Below are 23,612 nucleotides of genomic sequence, written 5' to 3' on the forward strand. Positions count from 1 at the left end.
TTGCCCTGGTTTTGGTAACCAGGTTTTGTTTCAGCGTCCTGTAGAGGTGTTTGCTTGCATGATACGACCGCAAGCCTTCTCGCAAACAAATTCGTCGAGCAGTACTGTGGTTCGTCTTGAACTTTTTTCACCAAATCACGCAAGGACTTCAGAATTATTGTGAACTGATCGAATTACCTTCGCTCGCAGCTTCCGGTCATATGTTCCACTTTTACGCCTGGTTTGTTTTGCTCGATCCACCGTAAGGGTCTCCCGGTAACGTTGCAGCACCGAATTTACAGTCGATTTTGGACATTTCAGGAATTTCGCGATCTTTACCCCTGACCACGTCGGTTTCTCATTGTGAGTGTGCAGAATTTTCTCTCGCCTTTCGCGTTCCATCGTCGATAACTTTTGACTGACTGCTTCAATCTTGATGAAATTTTCACCACTAAGTAAACAAACCATCCGGATCAAAACACTTTTAATAGATTCGCGATGTGACAACTAGGGGCCCTGCTGTAAATAAAATGATGCGACCAAATTCTATGTGAAACAGACTTTATTCAGCCGTTAAGTTATGAGGAAAAGAGGCAAAATGAATAACTTGTAAAAAAAACAATAATTGGAGTACACCAATTCATTAAGCTGACATTTTCACATAAATTAGTATGGTTCATATGACTTTTAAGGCACTCTCGGACATAAGCAGCAGAATTCATTGTGAAAGTTGTCACGAACGGCACACACAGGGGTAAATGCACCTAATAAGCGATCAAAATTATTTGCGGTAAACGGTGGACATTTGATGTCTTCACAACATTTTTATATTTTTTGATGATCTATCAAATTATTGAAAGAAAATAGTGATTTTTCCACCTGGAAGGGAGTTAAAAAATTATTTGTTGAAATAATTAGTTTTTTTTTTTTATAACTAAAATTAAAACTTTATTTCCATTTTCAAAATCACTTACATAATTTTGTTCATAAAATTACCGAATACATTTATCAGTTGTTTCATATGTTTCCATCTCCATTCTATAAATTGTTTCCTGAACTCAAACATACTAACTTTTGGAAACTTTCCTATCAAAAAACTTATTACATGAATTACTAGCCATTGACCACATTTCAAATTTTTTTCATTGTCTCCTAAGCTGCAACTCAACAGGTCTTCTGGTTTGGTACAATATATTTTCAGTTTCATTCGGAGAGTCTCTTTTAACCAGTCTCATATGATCTTGGAATTCGGACAAACTTTAATCCTATGCTCATTATTATCGTTAGGCCCAGAACATTCATTACACGACACACTTTGTAAGCCTCCAATGTTATAGCTAAACAGTTTTTCTTTGTTGGGGATTAGATCATTCAACAGAAGGAACATATTTGAACGATCCTCACAAGGTATCCACTTCCAGTTTATATTTAGCCAAATTTGTTTCCATTCCGCTTCAGGAAATTGCACAAGAACTGATGGTTTTGTTGATCTCGCATTTATAATACTCCAATATATTTTTTTAGCAGTATCCAGGTGATCTAACTGTTTTGTCAGGTTTGCTTCCTCAATCCATTCTTTGGTGTTACGGCCTTATATTTCGGGACGATTAATCCTCAGCAAGTAATTCTCATGCTGTTCGTTGACATCAGGGTTATTATTTATGAGAAGATTCCTGATGAATAATGCTTTAGCTTTCGCTGCAGGGTCTACTAAAATCAGCCCTCCGTCTTCGTTCGGTAGACTTAACTGGTCCCTACAGGTTTTAAAAATCATTCCGCGCCAAACAAAGCAACCAACAATTGATTTAATTTCTGCCAAGTGTCTATTAGTAGGAGGTAGAATTTGTGCGATGTACTAAATCTTAGATAAAATGAAGGTATTAAGAAACCATACTCGTTCGTATAAATTCAGTTTCCTGGTAAAATGAAGGCTGTTCCGATATTTAATATTAACAATGATTTTATCATAGTTTATTTGTACCATCTCCGTCCATTTTTGAGTAACTATCAAACCAAGAATAGTGATTTGTGATTTTTCTGTTAGTTGAATTGGACCACCCACGCAGCCATTAAATCTTAAGAAACAAGATTTATCAATGTTCATCTCAATACCAGCCAAAGCAGAATAGGAGAAAATTATTTGAAGAGCTAAATCAAATTCAACAATGTTTCTCACGAAAATATTCAAATCATCTGCATAAGCCACAATCTTTAAAATGTGATCGTATGCCATGATTCCCTGTATTCCAATGTCAATGGAACGTATAAGCGGTTCAAGATAAAGCACAAACAACAGCATACTAAGGGGACACCCTTGTCGTTCAGATGATTTTATGTCAATATCTTCCGTCATAAAGCCATTAAAAATTACTTTATAGGTAGCTTTTCTGTACAGTCTCTTAATGCATTGTATCAAGGTTTCCGGGAAATTGAACTTTCTCAAAACTATCCATAAGAATTCATGGCTCTCGTTGTCAAAAGCTTTCTTAACATCCACACTTAGCAAAAACCCTTTGAATCTTTTTGTTTCATTAGCTCTAACTACTAGTCGACGCACTTCTTTAAGATTGTTTATGCATGATTTATCCGGAATGCATGCTGCTTGGCCGCGCCCAACAATATCTGGTAAGACAGAGGTGATTCGATTGTAAAGAATTTTGGTGAACGTCTTATAGTCGGTGTTCAGCTGGCTAATTGGTCGATAATTGTCTAAGCTTGTTTTATCTCCAGGTTTTGAAATCAAGGAGATTCTACCGGCTGAAAATTCCTTGGGAGGGATCATGTCACCTTGCAAGTATCCATTGAATACTGAACACATTTCTGTCTTGATAAAATCGAAATGCTTTAAGTAAAACTCATAGCTTAATCCGTCCGGCCCTGGAGATTTCTTTTTCGTGGAGTTTTTGAGAACAAAAAGTATTTCCTCTTCAGTAATAGGAGACAAAAGCATATCTTAGTTCAGGGACTTGATGTATTTACAAAGTTGTAGATCTCATTATTTTAAGCAACTTTGTTGAAGATATCATAAAGATCGCACAAAAACTATAAAAGTTACGAGCATTTAAAAAATAATGAGCATTTGACAAAGTAATTTTGAGTTTTAATTTAATATCTTTTTTAGTATACGATTTACAAACGTGAGAAAGTTGTTTAAACTGTTGAAACGCTTAATTTTGTGGAACACTTCATATTTCAACTAAGAATGGAGATATACTACAAAATATCCAAAATATTGCCTTTTTCAGTAAGTAATAATTTTAAGAGTTCGGACGAGTTCGTATAATTTTTTGAGTGGATTTTGTTGATCAAGTTATTGGCTTTCAAATGATGTATAAATTAAACATTAGTTTTGGATAGATTTTTTACAAACTAGCAATCAAAAATGTGCTATTTCCTCTAAAAACAAGAAAAATTGAGGGTTTTTTTCTTCGAATTTTAAGTGTTTCTAGAGGAAAAAGCGCAGTTTTGATTGCTAGTTTGCAGAAAATCTATCCAAAACTAATATTTAATTTATACATCAATGGAAAGCCAATAACTTGACCAACAAAACCCTCTCAAAAAATTATACGAACTCGTCCAAACTCTTATGGTTATAACTTACTGAAAATAGGCAATATTTTGGATATTTTGTAGTATATCTCCTTTTTTAGCTGAAATATGTATTTAAAATCTGTATATATATAAAAATGAATTTCTGTCTGTCTGTCTGTCTGTCTGTCTGTCTGTCTGTTCCCTATAGACTCGGAAACTACTAAACCGATTTGCGTGAAACTTGGCAGGTGGGGATATTGGAGGCAGAGGAAGGTTCCTATTGTGGTTTGAGACCCCTCCCTCTCTCATGAAGGTGGGGAGGGGCCTAACAAAGAAAAGACAAATTTTTGCATAACTTGAGAACCCATCAAGCAAATGGTATCAAATTTGGCAGGGGTGGTATTTAGGATCAAAGAATATTTCTATGAATATTAGGTACCCCTCCCTCCTCTCAGTGGGGTGATAGGAAGGGGGGAGGGGGGCTACCTTACAATTTTTCATATAACTCGAAAACTAATCAAGATATTGGAACCAAATTTGACACGGGAAGGTATTTGGATACGGAGAATATTTGAATTATTATTTGAGACCCAGTGGAAAGGGGGAGGGACCTCCTTCATATTTTTTTTACATAACTCATAAACTAATAAAGCAAATGGATCCAAATTTGGTATAGGAGGGTATTTGCATATGAAAAATATTTCTATGATTATTTGAGACCCCTCCCTCTTTCCACTAGAAAGATGTAAAAGTGGGGAGGGGCTTCTTTTTATTTTTTTACATAACTCAAAAACTAAATAAACAAATCGAACCAAACTTGGCATGGGCAGGTATTTGGAAGCGTGACATGTTCTAATGATTGTTTGAGACCCCTTCCTTCTTCCATCGGGGAGAAAGGAAAGAGGGAGGGGAGTTTCATACAATTTTTACTACATAACTTAGAAACAACAACAGCAAATGGAATAAAGTTTGGCACGAAACGATAGTTTGGTACGAGAAATGCTTTTATGAATATTTGGTATCCCACACTCCTTCAAAGAGGGGGATGAAAAGGAGGAGGAGAGGTCTCCCTTACAATTTTCAGTATAATTGGAGAGTTGATCGAGCAAATTAAACCACATTTGGCATGTGGTTGGCATGTGGCATGTGTTTCTACTATAAATTGAAGCCCAGCCTTTTTTCAACGGAAAGATGTAAAGGGGGAAAGGGGGGCTTCCATACAATTTTTTTTGCTTAACTAGAGAATTTATCGAGCACATGAAACCAAATTTGGCATCAAAAAGTATTTGAGTCCGAAAAATACTTTTTCTTGGTAAAACAATACCTTTCTTGCAGTAGGATGATAGAATTTTGAATATAGGAACGGAAGAGGAGGCTTAATTTAACTTTTTTTACAAAATCCAAGAAATGAACAAAACTTAACATGGAAAATCATTTTGATAGATACCCTTACGCTTTAAAGTGTAGAGAGGAGAAGAAAGGAGGGGGCTCCATATACATTTTGTTGTAAAGCTTAAAAACTTATCAACCAATGGAACTACATTTGATATAAAAGGATTTTTGGGAACGAACAAAAAAAATGGGTATGATTATAAAAGATCACGACCTCCATTCAGCAGGGGGTGAAGAGAAGGACAGGTGAAGGGGCTCTCTTTTCAGTTTTTTAGCATAAATCCAGAACATATCAAGCAAAAAAAAAAACATATTTTATAAGTTAGATTGTTTGCGTACGATTAATTTGAGACCCTCTAGACAGATTAAAATGATCAGATCTTTAACACAAATTCATAGGGCAAGATTCTGAACATAAGATTTAGTTATCTTTGTGTTGCAATTCGAAACTCAAGCTGCAGCTCTCATTTTATGGCGGTTGCTTATGAATTATGAATTAATTTGATTTAAAATAATGCCAATTAAACAAGATAAATTTGAATAATTTTTGAAAATATCATTTGAATTTGAAAGGTCTAGCAAAGCACACCGGGTCAGCTAGTGTTTCATAAAATTGTGTGTTTCAACAGTTTAAACAACTTTCTCAAATATACCACGTTTGTAAATCGTATACTAAAAAAGAAATTAAAGAAAAACTCAAAATTTCTTTGTTAAAATGCGCATTATTTTTTAAATGCTCGTAACTTTAACGATTTTTATGCGATCTTTATGATGTCTTCAACAAAGTTGCTTAAAATAATAAGATCTACAGCTTTTGTGAATAAATCAAGTCTCGAAACTTATTATTTCAAGAAAAAGGAAACTTATTAGGTGCATTTATCCCTGTGTGCGGCATATGGCTTGCCAAACCGTTGCTTTTTCACCGAATTATTCGGTAAAAATTTATGTCTCCGTCTCGTCAATACTTCAGTCTTCCCGAACAGTGTAATATTGATCACCCGAAATCGTTTTGTAATCAAACTTGCAAAAGGGTTCCTTCGTCGATGATTTTCCAAACAGCTGTTGATCATATAGTTTTCGGGCTCTAGCAGCATGTTTTTGACTCGACTTCGTCTTCTTCTGCTTCTTTCACGTCTTTAGACCCAATCCCAATACCTTGGTACAATGGACATTGCGGAAAGAAGATCCACGTTTTTGGCCACATTCTTTACTGAGGTTGTTTTCTTACTGGCGTAAGCATGCATGACTTTCCGGTCCAAAGTTTTGTCCACTGTTCTCAGTTTTCACCCAGATTTATGCGTCCACGAATTTCAGATCGCTCCATTGATTACTTCTTCCTTTTTTGCCAACTCACTCAGCAAAATGGTTCGAATAATACACTACTTGTGTGCGATATTTTTGCGCTTTTCCATGGAATACTTCACATTTTCACGGAAATTTTGAAAACTGAAGCTCAAGATACACACATTATTAGTTTAAACTGTAAGCAACACCACCCAGTAGAAATCAGCTGTTTAAATGTCATCCGGATTGAGTAGAGTTGTATATAAATCGTGTTAAGACATAATTGTGCACCGTATAGATGCTTATATAATAAACATTCAAAGCAGATAATTACCTTTTTGTCTGATTAAGTCGCCAACATCTAAAAGCCATGTAGAAGAAAGATTATCCGTAGCAAAGCTTTTTATTTTATCTTGCAGCAATGTAAGCTATAGTTGTATTTAACTAGTTTAAAAATAACAAGAACTAACTATTAAAGGAAAATCGCTGATGCTGTGATCGAGTCTTAAAAAAATGTTAATTGAACCCAATGTTGGTATCAGATAAAACATGTTAGTTGCCAATTGTTTCTATTATGCCAAATCTAGGAACTGTCTTGTTTATTAACAATGGTTTAACAAAAATATAGTCCATAATTTTTTATGCAAAAAATCATCGAAAAAGGATTTCCAGAATAATTTCGAAAGCAACATCAGCATTGAAAACACAGGATAAATTATTACTGTTATAAAGTAAAGAAAACAATCCGGAAACAACTTTCCTGCAAACATGGCGATTACCGTCAAGTAACAGGAAAATGGTATCGAGACGTAGTGCCCCAGTTATCAAATGTAATGAGCGCCCTTTCTTCAGCTGGTAGAACAACAAAAAAAAACGTACGCTAGGGCAAGTCAATCATGAAAAAAAAAGAAATTGATAGAATGCTTTAAATAAAAAAATGGAGAGCTGTGTGTGAAAATAAATAGTATTAGTACTAAAATTAACAACCATAGCTATGGTATCTTGACTATTCAAAAATTGGGTATTAGTTTTTTTGTCAAACGGAACAAGTTCGAAACTCCTTAGCATAAAACCTGATGGATTGAACTTATTTAAAATTTAAAAATAAAAATTAAAGGTTACAACAACAACTGGATTTGGATGTGGTTTACAATTTAGACACCTTCTACGATCCAACTAACGAAAAATAGAACCATACTTCAATCGCTGGTTCCATTCCTTTCAACTGGCTCGTTTGAAATTGTTATTTTTCTGCTACCACATACCAGACATATAACTAGTTTGATTTGGCAGCCGATATTTTGTGCTAAAATCACTACTTTCTCTTGCTTTTTTCTCACTTCCTTGAACATGGTCTGGTCGATCCCTGAAGTAATACTAAGCTTGATTTTTTTTTGTGGATAGAAGAATAACTTTGTTCCTTGAACGAAACTGAGGATTGTTTTCCGTCTTACTTGACTCCCTTTTCTACCACGAATACAATGTCTGATGTTCTTTTTTTTCTTCTTAAACTATTGATTTGGACCACAATCGAAACCGTAACAGTCTGGCTGCAATGACTGGCGATAAAACAAAAATAACCACACACAGGATCAGTCAGTGAACGAACAACAAAAAAATCCGAACAAGCAAGGGAACAAATAAATTAAATAATCGATTTCCCACCGGAAGTCAAAGTTACGGCAAATCTTTCCGCTTTTTCCGCTTGAAGTTTTTTTTTCTCCTACTTTCTGTATTTCATTCAGCTTTTACTTAAGGGGGGGGTAGGGTCTAACACTTTCAAAAAATCGATTTTTTTATTTTTTTATTTTCTTATTGTAAAACATTTCAAGAATGTTGTGTCAAATTTTCAAGTCAATTGAAGCAAAACTGTAGAAGTTATAGGCCTTTATCTCCTCCTATCTAATACTGCAAGAAAGCAAGAGCAGAAACTTTAAACGCGTTTTTCTCGAAAGCACATTTTTAAAGTCCGTGGACACCGTCATTTGAAAACTACTTATCCGATTCTTTTCAAATTTGGAACATATTTTCTACATATAAAATACCAGACCCCAACGTTTTTCTTTTTTGATTTTTTTACTTTGGGGAGATTTTACAGGTGAAAAATGGCGGATTTTTAAGTGAAAAATCGTAGTTTTTACTTCAAACAGCCACAAAAATTTCATGAAAATATTTTTAAGTTAAATAAAAACGTTGGGGTCCAGAAAAACATCTATTAAAAATATTTTGCTCTGATTTTTTGACTTCAGATGATTCTGTGCTGAGATACAGTGTCCACCGCAAATCCTGTTTTCTAAAAGGCATCCTCGAAAATGCTCCGTAACCGGCTCATTTTTCAATATTTTTCTACGAAAAAATTCCTAAATGTTCTTTTAACAATGCTTTGTATAATGCAAGAAATTTGAATACATTTGTTTGAACGATAGCTCTAGAAAAAAATCGTGAAAATGGTGTTTTTTTATACCCGTTAGACCCTACCCCCCCCTTAAGGGAATTCCTTTCACATGCTGTTTTGCCGTTGTTCATGTTCGGAAAAATCCACTTGCGAGAAAGTTAATGATGACCTATCAAGATGAGTAATGTGAGTGCCGAGGGTATTTTGCTGCTTGCTGTTGTTTGTGTAGAGTGATTCTGTGTGTGTGTGTGTGTGTCAATTTCTGACCAGAGACCCAGGAAGAGCAGCCAATCGATTGAGCACTAAAGTGGCCAATTCAAGCCAGGATTGATTTATCTTCAACAGACGATCTCCTCGTTGTTGGTGGGTAAACAATCGGGTGATTTTTCCTACCATTCAGGGGAAACCTTTTTCTTTGCTCACAATAATGAAAACGAACGAAATTTTGATATATTTTTCCAAGTTTGCTTGAAACTATTTTGAAAATGAATTTTATGACAATAAAAAATTCCAAAATACACAAATAACAAAAATGACAAAAATTACAAAAATGACAAAAATGACAAAAATGACAAAAATGACAAAAATTACAAAAATTACAAAAATGACAAAAATTACAAAAATTACAAAAATTACAAAAATTACAAAAATTACAAAAATGACAAAAATTACAAAAATTACAAAAATTACAAAAATTACAAAAATTACAAAAATTACAAAAATTACAAAAATTACAAAAATTACAAAAATTACAAAAATTACAAAAATTACAAAAATTACAAAAATTACAAAAATTACAAAAATTACAAAAATTACAAAAATTACAAAAATTACAAAAATTACAAAAATTACAAAAATTACAAAAATTACAAAAATTACAAAAATGACAAAAATGACAAAAATGACAAAAATGACAAAAATGACAAAAATGACAAAAATGACAAAAATGACAAAAATTACAAAAATGACAAAAATGACAAAAATGACAAAAATGACAAAAATGACAAAAATGACAAAAATGACAAAAATGACAAAAATGACAAAAATGACAAAAATGACAAAAATGACAAAAATGACAAAAATGACAAAAATGACAAAAATGACAAAAATGACAAAAATGACAAAAATGACAAAAATGACAAAAATGACAAAAATGACAAAAATGACAAAAATGACAAAAATGACAAAAATGACAAAAATGACAAAAATGACAAAAATGACAAAAATGACAAAAATGACAAAAATGACAAAAATGACAAAAATGACAAAAATGACAAAAATGACAAAAATGACAAAAATGACAAAAATGACAAAAATGACAAAAATGACAAAAATGACAAAAATGACAAAAATGACAAAAATGACAAAAATGACAAAAATGACAAAAATGACAAAAATGACAAAAATGACAAAAATGACAAAAATGACAAAAATGACAAAAATGACAAAAATGACAAAAATGACAAAAATGACAAAAATGACAAAAATGACAAAAATGACAAAAATGACAAAAATGACAAAAATGACAAAAATGACAAAAATGACAAAAATGACAAAAATGACAAAAATGACAAAAATGACAAAAATGACAAAAATGACAAAAATGACAAAAATGACAAAAATGACAAAAATGACAAAAATGACAAAAATGACAAAAATGACAAAAATGACAAAAATGACAAAAATGACAAAAATGACAAAAATGACAAAAATGACAAAAATGACAAAATGACAAAAATGACAAAAATGACAAAATGACAAAAATGACAAAAATGACAAAAATGACAAAAATGACAAAAATGACAAAAATGACAAAAATGACAAAAATGACAAAAATGACAAAATGACAAAAATGACAAAAATGACAAAAAATGACAAAATGACAAAAATGACAAAAATGACAAAAATGACAAAAAATGACAAAAATGACAAAAATGACAAAAATGACAAAAATGACAAAAATGACAAAAATGACAAAAATGACAAAAATGACAAAAATGACAAAAATGACAAAAATGACAAAAATGACAAAAATGACAAAAATGACAAAAATGACAAAATGACAAAAATGACAAAAATGACAAAATGACAAAAATGACAAAAATGACAAAAATGACAAAAATGACAAAAATGACAAAAATGACAAAAATGACAAAAATGACAAAAATGACAAAAATGACAAAAATGACAAAATGACAAAAATGACAAAATGACAAAAATGACAAAAATGACAAAAATGACAAAAATGACAAAAATGACAAAAATGACAAAAATGACAAAAATGACAAAAATGACAAAAATGACAAAAATGACAAAAATGACAAAATGACAAAAATGACAAAATGACAAAAATGACAAAAATGACAAAAATGACAAAAATGACAAAAATGACAAAAATGACAAAAATGACAAAAATGACAAAAATGACAAAAATGACAAAAATGACAAAATGACAAAAATGACAAAAATGACAAAAATGACAAAAATGACAAAAATGACAAAAATGACAAAAATGACAAAAATGACAAAAATGACAAAATGACAAAAATGACAAAAATGACAAAAATGACAAAAATGACAAAAATGACAAAAATGACAAAAATGACAAAAATGACAAAAATGACAAAAATGACAAAAATGACAAAAATGACAAAAATGACAAAAATGACAAAAATGACAAAAATGACAAAAATGACAAAAATGACAAAAATGACAAAAATGACAAAAATGACAAAAATGACAAAAATGACAAAAATGACAAAAATGACAAAAATGACAAAAATGACAAAAATGACAAAAATGACAAAAATGACAAAAATGACAAAAATGACAAAAATGACAAAAATGACAAAAATGACAAAAATGACAAAAATGACAAAAATGACAAAAATGACAAAAATGACAAAAATGACAAAAATGACAAAAATGACAAAAATGACAAAAATGACAAAAATGACAAATATGACAAAAATGACAAAAATAACAAAAATGACAAAAATGACAAAAATGACAAAAACGACAAAATGACAAAAATGACAAAAATGACAAAAATGACAAAAATGACAAAAATGACAAAAATGACAAAAATGACAAAAATGACAAAAATGACAAAAATGACAAAAATGACAAAAATGACAAAAATGACAAAAATGACAAAAATGACAAAAATGACAAAAATGCAAAAATGACAAAAATGACAAAAATGACAAAAATGACAAAAATGACAAAAATGACAAAAATGACAAAAATGACAAATATGACAAAAATGACAAAAATGACAAAAATGACAAAAATGACAAAAATGACAAAAATGACAAAAATGACAAAAATGACAAAAATGACAAAAATGACAAAAATGACAAAATGACAAAAATGACAAAAATGACAAAAATGACAAAAATGACAAAAATGACAAAAATGACAAAAATGACAAAAATGACAAAAATGACAAAAATGACAAAAATGACAAAAATGACAAAAATGACAAAAATGACAAAAATGACAAAAATGACAAAAATGACAAAAATGACAAAAATGACAAAAATGACAAAAATGACAAAAATGACAAAAATGACAAAAATGACAAAAGCTACAAAAATGACAAAAATGATAAAAATGACAAAAATGACAAAATGACAAAAATGATAAAAATGACAAAAATGACAAAAATGACAAAAATGACAAAAATGACAAAAATGACAAAAATGACAAAAATGACAAAAATGACAAAAATGACAAAAATGACAAAAATGACAAAAATGACAAAAATGACAAAAATGACAAAAATGACAAAAATGACAAAATGACAAAAATGACAAAAATGACAAAAATGACAAAAATGACAAAAATGACAAAAATGACAAAAATGACAAAAATGACAAAAATGACAAAAATGACAAAAATGACAAAAATGACAAAAATGACAAAAATGACAAAAATGACAAAAATGACAAAAATGACAAAAATGACAAAAATGACAAAAATGACAAAAATGACAAAAATGACAAAAATGACAAAAATGACAAAAATGACAAAAATGACAAAAATGACAAAAATGACAAAAATGACAAAAATGACAAAAATGACAAAAATGACAAAAATGACAAAAATGACAAAAATGACAAAAATGACAAAAATGACAAAAATGACAAAAATGACAAAAATGACAAAAATGACAAAAATGACAAAAATGACAAAAATGACAAAAATGACAAAAATGACAAAAATGACAAAAATGACAAAAATAACAAAAATGACAAAAATGACAAAAATGACAAAATGACAAAAATGACAAAAATGACAAAAATGACAAAAATGACAAAAATGACAAAAATGACAAAAATGACAAAAATGACAAAAATGACAAAAATGACAAAAATGACAAAAATGACAAAAATGACAAAAATGACAAAAATGACAAAAATGACAAAAATGACAAAAATGACAAAAATGACAAAAATGACAAAAATGACAAAATGACAAAAATGACAAAAATGACAAAAATGACAAAAATGACAAAAATGACAAAAATGACAAAAATGACAAAAATGACAAAAATGACAAAAATGACAAAAATGACAAAAATGACAAAAATGACAAAAATGACAAAAATGACAAAAATGACAAAAATGACAAAAGCTACAAAAATGACAAAAATGACAAAAATGACAAAAATGACAAAAATGATAAAAATGACAAAAATGACAAAAATGACAAAAATGACAAAATGACAAAAATGACAAAAATGACAAAAATGACAAAAATGACAAAAATGACAAAAATGACAAAAATGACAAAAATGACAAAAATGACAAAAATGACAAAAATGACAAAAATGACAAAAATGACAAAAATGACAAAAATGACAAAAATGACAAAATGACAAAAATGACAAAAATGACAAAAATGACAAAAATGACAAAAATGACAAAAATGACAAAAATGACAAAAATGACAAAAATGACAAAAATGACAAAAATGACAAAAATGACAAAAATGACAAAAATGACAAAAATGACAAAAATGACAAAAATGACAAAAATGACAAAAATGACAAAAATGACAAAAATGACAAAAATGACAAAAATGACAAAAATGACAAAAATGACAAAAATGACAAAAATGACAAAAATGACAAAAATGACAAAAATGACAAAATGACAAAAATGACAAAAATGACAAAAATGACAAAAATGACAAAAATGACAAAAATGACAAAAATGACAAAAATGACAAAAATGACAAAAATGACAAAAATGACAAAAATGACAAAAATGACAAAAATGACAAAAATGACAAAAATGACAAAAATGACAAAAATGACAAAAATGACAAAAATGACAAAAATGACAAAAATGACAAAAATGACAAAAATGACAAAATGACAAAAATGACAAAAATGACAAAAATGACAAAAATGACAAAAATGACAAAAATGACAAAAATGACAAAAATGACAAAAATGACAAAAATGACAAAAATGACAAAAATGACAAAAATGACAAAAATGACAAAAATGACAAAAATGACAAAAATGACAAAAATGACAAAAATGACAAAAATGACAAAAATGACAAAAATGACAAAAATGACAAAAATGACAAAAATGACAAAAATGACAAAAATGACAAAAATGACAAAAATGACAAAAATGACAAAAATGACAAAAATGACAAAAATGACAAAAATGACAAAAATGACAAAAATGACAAAAATAACAAAAATGAACAAAAATGACAAAAATGACAAAAATGACAAAAATGACAAAAATGACAAAAATGACAAAAATGACAAAAATGACAAAAATGACAAAACTGACAAAAATGACAAAAATGACAAAAATGACAAAAATGACAAAAATGACAAAAATGACAAAATGACAAAAATGACAAAAATGACAAAAATGACAAAAATGACAAAAATGACAAAAATGACAAAAATGACAAAAATGACAAAAATGACAAAAATGACAAAAATGACAAAAATGACAAAAATGACAAAAATGACAAAATGACAAAAATGACAAATATGACAAAAATGACAAAATGACAAAAATGACAAAAATGACAAAAATGACAAAAATGACAAAAATGACAAAAATGACAAAAATGACAAAAATGACAAAAATGACAAAAATGACAAAAATGACAAAAATGACAAAAATGACAAAAATGACAAAAATGACAAAAATGACAAAAATGACAAAAATGACAAAAATGACAAAAATGACAAAAATGACAAAAATGACAAAAATGACAAAAATGACAAAAATGACAAAAATGACAAAAATGACAAAAATGACAAAAATGACAAAAATGACAAAAAATGACAAAAATGACAAAAATGACAAAAATGACAAAAATGACAAAATGACAAAAATGACAAAAATGACAAAAATGACAAAAATGACAAAAATGACAAAAATGACAAAAATGACAAAAATGACAAAAATGACAAAAATGACAAAAATGACAAAAATGACAAAAATGACAAAAATGACAAAAATGACAAAAATGACAAAATTGACAAAAATGACAAAAATGACAAAAATGACAAAAATGACAAAAATGACAAAAATGACAAAAATGACAAAAATGACAAAAATGACAAAAATGACAAAAATGACAAAAATGACAAAAATGACAAAAATGACAAAAATGACAAAAATGACAAAAATGACAAAAATGACAAAAATGACAAAAATGACAAAAATGACAAAAATGACAAAATGACAAAAATGACAAAAATGACAAAAATGACAAAAATGACAAAAATGACAAAAATGACAAAAATGACAAAAATGACAAAAATGACAAAAATGACAAAAATGACAAAAATGACAAAAATGACAAAAATGACAAAAATGACAAAAATGACAAAAATGACAAAAATGACAAAAATGACAAAAATGACAAAAATGACAAAAATGACAAAAATGACAAAAATGACAAAAATGACAAAAATGACAAAAATGACAAAAATGACAAAAATGACAAAAATGACAAAAATGACAAAAATGACAAAAATGACAAAAATGACAAAAATGACAAAATGACAAAAATGACAAAAATGACAAAAATGACAAAAATGACAAAAATGACAAAAATGACAAAAATGACAAAAATGACAAAATGACAAAAATGACAAAAATGACAAAAATGACAAAAATGACAAAAATGACAAAATGACAAAATGACAAAAATGACAAAAATGACAAAAATGACAAAAATGACAAAAATGACAAAAATGACAAAAATGACAAAAATGACAAAAGCTACAAAAATGACAAAAATGACAAAAATGATAAAAATGACAAAAATGACAAAAATGACAAAAATGACAAAAATGACAAAAATGACAAAATGACAAAAATGACAAAAATGACAAAAATGACAAAAATGACAAAAATGACAAAAATGACAAAAATGACAAAAATGACAAAAATGACAAAAATGACAAAAATGACAAAAATGACAAAAATGACAAAAATGACAAAAATGACAAAAATGACAAAAATGACAAAAATGACAAAAATGACAAAAATGACAAAAATGACAAAAATGACAAAAATGACAAAAATGACAAAAATGACAAAAATGACAAAAATGACAAAAATGACAAAAATGACAAAAATGACAAAAATGACAAAAATGACAAAAATGACAAAAATGACAAAAATGACAAAAATGACAAAAATGACAAAAATGACAAAAATGACAAAAATGACAAAAATGACAAAAATGACAAAAATGACAAAAATGACAAAAGCTACAAAAATGACAAAAATGACAAAAATGATAAAAATGACAAAAATGACAAAAATGACAAAAATGACAAAAATGACAAAAATGACAAAAATGACAAAAATGACAAAAATGACAAAAATGACAAAAATGACAAAAATGACAAAAATGACAAAAATGACAAAAATGACAAAAATGACAAAAATGACAAAAATGACAAAAATGACAAAAATGACAAAAATGACAAAAATGACAAAAATGACAAAAATGACAAAAATGACAAAAATGACAAAAATGACAAAAATGACAAAAATGACAAAAATGACAAAAATGACAAAAATGACAAAAATGACAAAAATGACAAAAATGACAAAAATGACAAAAATGACAAAAATGACAAAAATGACAAAAATGACAAAAATGACAAAAATGACAAAAATGACAAAAATGACAAAAATGACAAAAAAGACAAAAATGACAAAAATGACAAAAATGACAAAAATGACAAAAATGACAAAAATGACAAAAATGACAAAAATGACAAAAATGACAAAATGACAAAATGACAAAAATGACAAAAATGACAAAAATGACAAAAATGACAAAAATGACAAAAATGACAAAAATGACAAAAATGACAAAAATGACAAAAATGACAAATATGACAAAAATGACAAAAATAACAAAAATAACAAAAATGACAAAAATGACAAAAATGACAAAAATGACAAAAATGACAAAAATGACAAAAATGACAAAAATGACAAAAATGACAAAAACGACAAAAATGACAAAAATGATAAAAATGACAAAAATGACAAAAATGACAAAAATGACAAAAATGACAAAAATGACAAAAATGACAAAAATGACAAAAATGACAAAAATGACAAAAATGACAAAAATGACAAAAATGACAAAAATGACAAAAATGACAAAAATGACAAAAATGACAAAAATGACAAAAATGACAAAAATGACAAAAATGACAAAAATGACAAAAATGACAAAATGACAAAAATGACAAAAATGACAAATATGACAAAAATGACAAAAATGACAAAAATGACAAAAATGACAAAAATGACAAAAATGACAAAAACTGACAAAAATGACAAAAATGACAAAAATGACAAAATGACAAAAATGACAAAAATGACAAAAATGACAAAAATGACAAAAATGACAAAAATGACAAAAATGACAAAAATGACAAAAATGACAAAAATGACAAAAATGACAAAATGACAAAAATGACAAAAATGACAAAAAATGACAAAAATGACAAAAATGACAAAAATGACAAAAATGACAAAAATGACAAAAATGACAAAAATGACAAAAATGACAAAAATGACAAAAATGACAAAAATGACAAAAATGACAAAAATGACAAAATGACAAAAATGACAAAAATGACAAAAATGACAAAAATGACAAAAATGACAAAAATGACAAAAATGACAAAAATGACAAAAATGACAAAAATGACAAAAATGACAAAAATGACAAAAATGACAAAAATGACAAAAATGACAAAAATGACAAAAATGACAAAAATGACAAAAATGACAAAAATGACAAAAAATGACAAAAATGACAAAAATGACAAAAATGACAAAAATGACAAAATGACAAAAATGACAAAAATGACAAAAATGACAAAAATGACAAAAATGACAAAAATGACAAAAATGACAAAAATGACAAAAATGACAAAAATGACAAAAATGACAAAAATGACAAAAATGACAAAAATGACAAAAATGACAAAAATGACAAAAATGACAAAAATGACAAAAATGACAAAAATGACAAAAATGACAAAAATGACAAAAATGACAAAAATGACAAAAATGACAAAAATGACAAAAATGACAAAAATGACAAAAATGACAAAAATGACAAAAATGACAAAAAATGACAAAAATGACAAAAATGACAAAAATGACAAAATGACAAAAATGACAAAAATGACAAAATGACAAAATGACAAAAATGACAAAAATGACAAAATGACAAAAATGACAAAAATGACAAAAATGACAAAAATGACAAAAATGACAAAAATGACAAAAATGACAAAAATGACAAAATGACAAAAACGACAAAAATGACAAAAATGACAAAAATGACAAAAATGACAAAAATGACAAAAATGACAAAAATGACAAAAATGACAAAAATGACAAAAATGACAAAAATGACAAAAATGACAAAAATGACAAATATGACAAAAATGACAAAAATAACAAAAATAACAAAAATGACAAAAATGACAAAAATGACAAAAATGACAAAAATGACAAAAATGACGAAAATGACAAAAATGACAAAAATGACAAAAATGACAAAAACGACAAAAATGACAAAAATGACAAAAATGACAAAAATGACAAAAATGACAAAAATGACAAAAATGACAAAAATGACAAAAATGACAAAAATGACAAAAATGACAAAAATGACAAAAATGACAAAAATGACAAAAATGACAAAAATGACAAAAATGACAAAAATGACAAAAATGACAAAAATGACAAAAATGACAAAGACAAAATGACAAAAATGACAAATATGACAAAAATGACAAAAATGACAAAATGACAAAAATGACAAAAATGACAAAAATGACAAAAATGACAAAAATGACAAAAATGACAAAAATGACAAAAATGACAAAAATGACAAAAATGACAAAAATGACAAAAATGACAAAAATGACAAAAATGACAAAAATGACAAAAATGACAAAAATGACAAAAATGACAAAAATGACAAAAATGACAAAAATGACAAAAATGACAAAAATGACAAAAATGACAAAAATGACAAAAATGACAAAAATGACAAAATGACAAAATGACAAAAATGACAAAAATGACAAAAATGACAAAAATGACAAAAATGACAAAAATGACAAAAATGACAAAAATGACAAAAATGACAAAAATGACAAAAATGACAAAAATGACAAAAATGACAAAATTGACAAAAATGACAAAAATGACAAAAATGACAAAATGACAAAAATGACAAAAATGACAAAATGACAAAAATGACAAAAATGACAAAATGACAAAATGACAAAAATGACAAAAATGACAAAAATGACAAAAATGACAAAAATGACAAAAATGACAAAAATGACAAAAATGACAAAAATGACAAAAATGACAAAAATGACAAAAATGACAAAAATGACAAAAATGACAAAAATGACAAAAATGACAAAAATGACAAAAATGACAAAAATGACAAAAATGACAAAATGACAAAAATGACAAAATGACAAAAATGACAAAAATGACAAAAATGACAAAAATGACAAAAATGACAAAAATGACAAAAATGACAAAAATGACAAAAATGACAAAATGACAAAAATGACAAAAATGACAAAAATGACAAAAATGACAAAAATGACAAAAATGACAAAAATGACAAAAATGACAAAAATGACAAAAATGACAAAAATGACAAAAATGACAAAAATGACAAAATGACAAAAATCACAAAAATCACAAAAATCACAAAAATGACAAAAATGACAAAAATGACAAAAATGACAAAAATGACAAAATGACAAAATGACAAAAATGACAAAAATGACAAAAATGACAAAAATGACAAAAATGACAAAATGACAAAATGACAAAAATGACAAAAATGACAAAAATGACAAAAATGACAAAAATGACAAAAATGACAAAAATGACAAAATGACAAAAATGACAAAAATGACAAAAATGACAAAAATGACAAAAATGACAAAAATGACAAAAATGACAAAAATGACAAAAATGACAAAAATGACAAAAATGACAAAAATGACAAAAATGACAAAAATGACAAAAATGACAAAAATGACAAAAATGACAAAATGACAAAATGACAAAAATGACAAAAATGACAAAATGACAAAAATGACAAAAATGACAAAAATGACAAAAATGACAAAAATGACAAAAAAGACAAAAATGACAAAAATGACAAAAATGACAAAAATGACAAAAATGACAAAAATGACAAAAATGACAAAAATGACAAATATGACAAAAATGACAAAAATAACAAAAATGACAAAAATGACAAAAATGACAAAAATGACAAAAATGACAAAAATGACAAAAATGACAAAAATGACAAAAATGGTAAACAATCGGGTGATTTTTCCTACCATTCAGGGGAAACCTTTTTCTTTGCTCACAATAATGAAAACGAACGAAATTTTGATATATTTTTCCAAGTTTGCTTGAAACTATTTTGAAAATGAATTTTATGACAATAAAAAATTCTAAAATTCACAAATAACAAAAATGACAAAAATTACAAAAATGACAAAAATGACAAAAATGACAAAAATGACAAAAATGACAAAAATGACAAAAATGACAAAAATGACAAAAATGACAAAAATGACAAAAATGACAAAAATGACAAAAATGACAAAAATGACAAAAATGACAAAAATGACAAAAATGACAAAAATGACAAAAATGACAAAAATGACAAAAATGACAAAAATGACAAAAATGACAAAAATGACAAAAGCTACAAAAATGACAAAAATGATAAAAATGACAAAAATGACAAAAATGACAAAAATGACAAAAATGACAAAAATGACAAAAATGACAAAAATGACAAAAATGACAAAAATGACAAAAATGACAAAAATGACAAAAATGACAAAAAATGACAAAAATGACAAAAATGACAAAAATGACAAAAATGACAAAAATGACAAAAATGACAAAAATGACAAAAATGACAAAAATGACAAAAATGACAAAAATGACAAAAATGACAAAAATGACAAAAATGACAAAAATGACAAAAATGACAAAAATGACAAAAATGACAAAATGACAAAAATGACAAAAATGACAAAAATGACAAAAATGACAAAAATGACAAAAATGACAAAAATGACAAAAATGACAAAAATGACAAAAATGACAAAAATGACAAAAATGACAAAAATGACAAAAATGACAAAAATGACAAAAATGACAAAATGACAAAAATGACAAAAATGACAAAATGACAAAAATGACAAAAATGACAAAAATGACAAAAATGACAAAAATGACAAAAATGACAAAAATGACAAAAAATGAACAAAAATGACAAAAATGACAAAAATGACAAAAATGACAAAAATGACAAAAATGACAAAATGACAAAAATGACAAAAATGACAAAAATGACAAAAATGACAAAAATGACAAAAATGACAAAAATGACAAAAATGACAAAAATGACAAAAATGACAAAAATGACAAAAATGACAAAAATGACAAAAATGACAAAAATGACAAAAATGACAAAAATGACAAAAATGACAAAAATGACAAAAATGACAAAAATGACAAAATGACAAAAATGACAAAAATGACAAAAATGACAAAAATGACAAAAATGACAAAAATGACAAAAATGACAAAAATGACAAAAATGACAAAAATGACAAAATGACAAAAATGACAAAAATGACAAAAATGACAAAAATGACAAAAATGACAAAATGACAAAAATGACAAAAATGACAAAAATGACAAAATGACAAAAATGACAAAAATGACAAAAATGACAAAAATGACAAAAGCTACAAAATGACAAAAATGACAAAAAGATAAAATGACAAAATGACAAAATGACAAAAATGACAAAAATGACAAAAATGACAAAAATGACAAAATGACAAAAATGACAAAAATGACAAAAATGACAAAAATGACAAAAATGACAAAAATGACAAAAATGACAAAAATGACAAAAATGACAAAAATGACAAAATGACAAAAATGACAAAAATGACAAAAATGACAAAAATGACAAAAATGACAAAAATGACAAAATGACAAAAATGACAAAAATGACAAAAATGACAAAAATGACAAAAATGACAAAAATGACAAAAATGACAAAATGACAAAAATGACAAAAATGACAAAAATGACAAAAATGACAAAAATGACAAAAATGACAAAATGACAAAAATGACAAAATGACAAAAATGACAAAAGACAAATGACAAAAATGACAAAAATGACAAAAATGACAAAAATGACAAAAATGACAAAAATGACAAAAATGACAAAAATGACAAAAATGACAAAATGACAAAAATGACAAAATGACAAAAATGACAAATGACAAAAATGACAAAAATGACAAAATGACAAAAATGACAAAAATGACAAAAATGACAAAAATGACAAAAATGACAAAAATGACAAAAATGACAAAAATGACAAAAATGACAAAAATGACAAAAATGACAAAAATGACAAAAATGACAAAAATGACAAAAATGACAAAAATGACAAAAATGACAAAAATGACAAAATGACAAAAATGACAAAATGACAAAAATGACAAAAATGACAAAAATGACAAAATGACAAAAATGACAAAATGACAAAAATGACAAAAATGACAAAAATGACAAAAATGACAAAAATGACAAAAATGACAAAATGACAAAAATGACAAAAATGACAAAAATGACAAAAATGACAAAAATGACAAAAATGACAAAAATGACAAAAATGACAAAAATGACAAAAATGACAAAAATGACAAAATGACAAAAATGACAAAAATGACAAAAATGACAAAAATGACAAAAATGACAAAAATGACAAAAATGACAAAATGACAAAAATGACAAAAATGACAAAAATGACAAAATGACAAAAATGACAAAAATGACAAAAATGACAAAAATGACAAAAATGACAAAAATGACAAAAATGACAAAAATGACAAAAATGACAAAAATGACAAAAATGACAAAAATGACAAAATGACAAAAATGACAAAAATGACAAAAATGACAAAAATGACAAAAATGACAAAAATGACAAAAATGACAAAAATGACAAAAATGACAAAAATGACAAAAATGACAAAAATGACAAAAATGACAAAAATGACAAAATGACAAAAATGACAAAAATGACAAAAATGACAAAAATGACAAAAATGACAAAAATGACAAAAATGACAAAAATGACAAAAATGACAAAAATGACAAAATGACAAAAATGACAAAAATGACAAAAATGACAAAAATGACAAAAATGACAAAAATGACAAAAATGACAAAAATGACAAAAATGACAAAATGACAAAAATGAACAAGAAAATGACAAAAATGACAAAAATGACAAAAATGACAAAAATGACAAAAATGACAAAAATGACAAAAATGACAAAAATGACAAAAATGACAAAATGACAAAATGACAAAAATGACAAAAAACAAATGACAAAAATGA

This window comes from Uranotaenia lowii, chromosome 3 (assembly GCF_029784155.1).
Source record: "Uranotaenia lowii strain MFRU-FL chromosome 3, ASM2978415v1, whole genome shotgun sequence".
NCBI classification, from domain to species: Eukaryota; Metazoa; Arthropoda; class Insecta; order Diptera; family Culicidae; genus Uranotaenia; species Uranotaenia lowii.